This window comes from Ovis aries, chromosome X (assembly GCF_016772045.2).
Source record: "Ovis aries strain OAR_USU_Benz2616 breed Rambouillet chromosome X, ARS-UI_Ramb_v3.0, whole genome shotgun sequence".
Lineage (NCBI taxonomy): Eukaryota > Metazoa > Chordata > Mammalia > Artiodactyla > Bovidae > Ovis > Ovis aries.
In genome coordinates, this window is record NC_056080.1 from 67,809,760 (window position 1) to 67,814,508 (window position 4,749).

Below are 4,749 nucleotides of genomic sequence, written 5' to 3' on the forward strand. Positions count from 1 at the left end.
ACACTCAGTCTCCCAGAAGTAACAAAGGTGAGGCTTGTACAGAACACATGCCAATGATAAGGGAAAAGGTATAGTATCTTAGTAACTACAGCCATTCCTTTGAAGGTCATGAAAGGCCTGGATATTCTCCTTTATTCAAGTACCAAATTAGAATTAGCACCCCTTAGGGGAAACACTTAGGGGTAGAAATGAGTGTCAGGCAAACAATATTTACAAATGATGTTTGAATTACTCTGAAGTATTAAATACAGTCACCAAGCCTTAAGAACACTGGACCAGATGCCCTTCTTCTGTGTAAATTAATTTGTAAAATGGTACAGTCTGAGTTCATTTGCAGACTCTTTGGGTTATTGATACCCACCAGGTATTGAAGTTTTGGCCAAGGTGGGGCTTGCAGAATGGGTGTTGGTTAGATATGGACTCAGTATCCTATATGTACAATGCAATCCAGAGTCCCCTTTGATCCGTGATTGGGATTTGTGCTGGGGAAAAAGCATTGAGAATATATGCATGTTCAAGATCTCCCTGGTGGCTGGTAAAAAAATCCAGTTGGGATGCAAGAGACTGCCAGCAATGCGGGAAACACAGGTTCGATCCCTGGGTTGGGAAGATCCCCTGGAGCAGGAAATGGCAACCCACTCCAGTATTCTTGCCTGGGAAATCCCATGGACAGAGGAGCCTAGCAGGGTCCATAGGGTCTCAAGGAGTCAAACAGGACTAAGCGATTGAGCACACAGGAGCGCACTCTTTTGGAGAGAATGGGCAGTTATGGAAGCCTTTTCCTGCCCTTGTCTTCATCAGTTTCAGTAAACTTCTCACAAATAAGCATTACAATCCAAGGGAAAGTTGAGCTGGACTGACAGCTGTGGACTTCAAGGCAATTCTCCCAGCCCTAGGATTACTAAACCCTCCCTAAACCGTCCAATACCAACAATCTAGACCAACCTGCGAGTACCCTTCACATTTAGGCAAGGACCCCACAATCTCCTCCTCCCTTCCTAGAGGGTATCCCCATGCAGGGAGATTTCTTACTCAACAGTTTCTCCTCCCCTTCCATGAGTACTCAAAAATGTCTTAAGGAATTTTCTATAGGCAGGGTTTGAGGCTAGTTGCAAATAAAGTTGGAAAAGAATTATCAGAGTAGGTCCTGCTCCTTGAGATACTTTGTTCTAGTTTCCATATGAACATTCTAAGCATAAAGAGGGTATAGTATATCAGAATAAGTATAAACTCTGGATTTGGACAATGCTGGCTCTGTCACTTCCTAGCCATATGACCTATGCAAGTTACTCAAAATCTCTTTCTAAACCACTCAAAGCTATTTTCAAGAAATTGACAGACAAGCCCAAGTTCACACATTTATTATTTGATAACATCAGAACTATAACCCAGGCTAATTGTATCTTAGTCTAGCAGTATTTACATCCTACAACAGTGATTTTAAGACTGCTAATTATCAACACCTTGGTTCAGTTCAGTTCAGTTCAGTCACTCAGTCGTGTCCGACTCTTTGCGACCCCATGAATCACAGCACGCCAGGCCTCCCTGTCCATCACCAACTCCCGGAGTTCACTCAGACTCACACCCATCGAGTCCGTGATGCCATCCAGCCATCTCATCCTCGGTCGTCCCTTTCTCCTCCTGCCCCCAATCCCTCCCAGCATCAGAGTCTTTTCCCATGAGTCAACTCTTCGCATGAGGTGGCCAAAGTACTGGAGCTTCAGCTTTAGCATCATTCCTTCCAAAGTCCCAAGGCTGATCTCTTTCAGAATGGACTAGTTGCATCTCCTTGCAGTCCAAGGGACTCTCAAGAGTCTTCTCCAACACCACACTTCAAAAGCATCAATTCTTTGGCACTCAGTTTTCTTCACTTTCCAACTCTCACATCCATACATGACCACTGGAAAACCATAGCCTTGACTAGACGGACCTTTGTTGGCAAAGTAATGTCTTTGTTTTTCAATATGCTGTCTAGGTTGGTCATAACTTTTCTTTCAAGGAGTAAGTGCCTTTTAATTTCATGGCTGCAGTCACCATCTGCAGTGATTTTGGAGCCCAAAAAATGGGATTTTGGAAAGATGAGGGAAAAAACAATATAATCCAATGTCATGACCAGAGCACAATTTTTATTTTAATACATAAAAGTTGGAGTCACTGCAAGTATTTTGGTTATACTTGTTAATATAATTAGAGTCCCTCCATTCATTTAAGTGGTATAAAATGTTTGGAAATGACGGAGTATAGACTATTATTAAAGAATACAAAATTATGGTTAATATATATTGTTAAATACAAAATGCAAGCTGTGAAACAGTAGTCAATATTATCTTGTAAAAATGTATATTTAAATAATGAAAATATATTTCTTTTCCAATTGATGAATAGTGGTGCAGCAGACAAAATAATAGCTGCTCAAAGATGTCCACATCCTGATCCCTGAAACCTGTGAATATGTTACTTTACATGGCAAAAGTGACTTTTCAGATTGATTGAATTAAGGATATTGTGTTAGGGGAATTATCTTGGATTATTCAGATGGACCCAAGGTTAGGACAAGAGTCTTTATAAGAGAGTGGCAGGAGAATTAGTTAGTAGTAGGAGATGTGACAAATGAAGCAAGAGGTTGAAGTAATGTGAGAAAGGGATCCTGAACCAAGAAACACTGACAGCCTCTGGAAACAGAAAAACCAAGGAAATGGAGCCTCCCTTCAAAGCTTCAAGAAAGAACTAGTCCTACTGACATTTTGACTTTAGTCCGATGAGACTGATTATGAACTTTTGAACTTCAAAATTGTAAAATAATAAATTTTTATTGTTTTAAGTCTCGAAATTTGTGATAATTTGTTACAGCAACAATAAGAAACTAATACAAATGCTTACTAGAGGGCAGAGAATTTTAAAGTGTCTACTTTTGCTTGAAAAGAAATTAACATCCAGATAAACAAGACAAATAAAATACAGTGCTTAAATCAGCTGAATCTGTCCATAACAATGAGACTCTGGTGTCAGCTTATGATTGTAAAAAAAATTAAAATGTTGCAATACCCATGTAGGAGAATACAGAAGGAAAAGTGGAAGTACTTACATGTCTCACAGAAGTGATGAGATAAAGTGATAGTGATATAGTGATATAAAGTGATAGTAAGTTGTATAGGACTACATCAATTACTTCATAAAAATTTTAAGGAAATGCTTGTGTCTTGAACACTGTAGTTTCATTTCTAAGAATGGATTTTGAGAAAACATTCTTGGATGTGATCTTACATTTAGTTTGAAAGTATCATCCCAGGCTTAATTTAAATGAGGAAAAACGCCAACTACAACCAACTAAAAACACCAACTAAACTTTTAATAATATTTGATTGATCAGGAAAATAAAGATTATCCTATGCAATAGAAGGACATACAGATATCAGAAGTTATGATGTTCAGGTTCTTCTCTGATGGTCCAGTTACTAAGACTTCACGCTTTCACCGCAGGGGACACAGATTAAATTTCAGGTCAGGGAACTAAGATACTGCATGTCATATGGCACAGCCAAAAAAAAGTTGATGTTCAATAATGGTTAATAGCAAGAAAGTCTGTTTAGGAAACAATACCAACAGTGTGACTCAATTTCTATGGAATAAAAGAGAACTATTTCTCTAGCCACATTATAATCTTATTTATCTCTGGTTAGTGGCTTTATAGGTGCTTTCTGTGTTTTAAAAATATATTCTAATATTCATTTTCTTAATATTCCACAGAGGAATTACATTTGTTCTAACGAATTGAAGAAAACATCAGAGGCACACTGTGATAACCTCTTTCTTTTGAAAAGTGAAGAATTCAAATGTTCTGAATGAGGGTTGGGTTGAGGAGACAATCTATGATGCTGTGGATGGGAGCACACACATGAACAGCCCCTTTGTGAAGCGTCTTTTGGCAACAAATAACACTTTTGAAGATTTTCCCAGGAAATAATCCAGCAGAGAAGCATAGATCTAGCTATATAGACAACATAGAAATATTGATGGTTCATGATAAAATTTGAAATGATTTTAAAACCAAAAATTAGTTACAGAAAATAGGATTTGTTAATTAATTTGAATGAAATTCTGTCACTGAATAGGAAATATCAGAAAAATATTTAAATGCACATAAATTCTGAAGATTTATCATTTTGTAATAAAAAGTAAATATTTGGCATGATTATATTTCTGTAGAAATAAACCTATGTACACAAAATTTATACAATGGAAATGAATGTTCTCAAATTAAACTTTGATCATATCTCTGTGTTGCATGTAATTCTGGTGACTTTCTAACCTTCTTATCCTGATTTTTATTTGTCTACAACAAAGTACTGTCTCTTGTGTAATAATATTTTTAAAGCCTGTATAAAACAATAAGGATCAAGTAATTTTAATTAATGAAATGAGCACAGACCCAATGTAATTAATGACACCCAATGGAAGCATTCACTTGAACACTGTATCACATTACCCATGAAACCCTATATTGGAACAACATCAATGAAAGCCATTTGGTAGCATTTCATTCAAAGCTCTGAAAGACACAGCCACTTTCAAAGTGCCATTTAACCTTGAGAAATGTTTGCTCATAAGTAATTCTGAATATCAGCACAAATGTAAATACAAAGATGTTCTACTCACTACCACCTATTCAAATTGGGAAACCTTGAAAACTCAACAGTGATAGAGAGGATTGAGAGTATGAATCAGTTACGGGAATTTAATGTATTATAA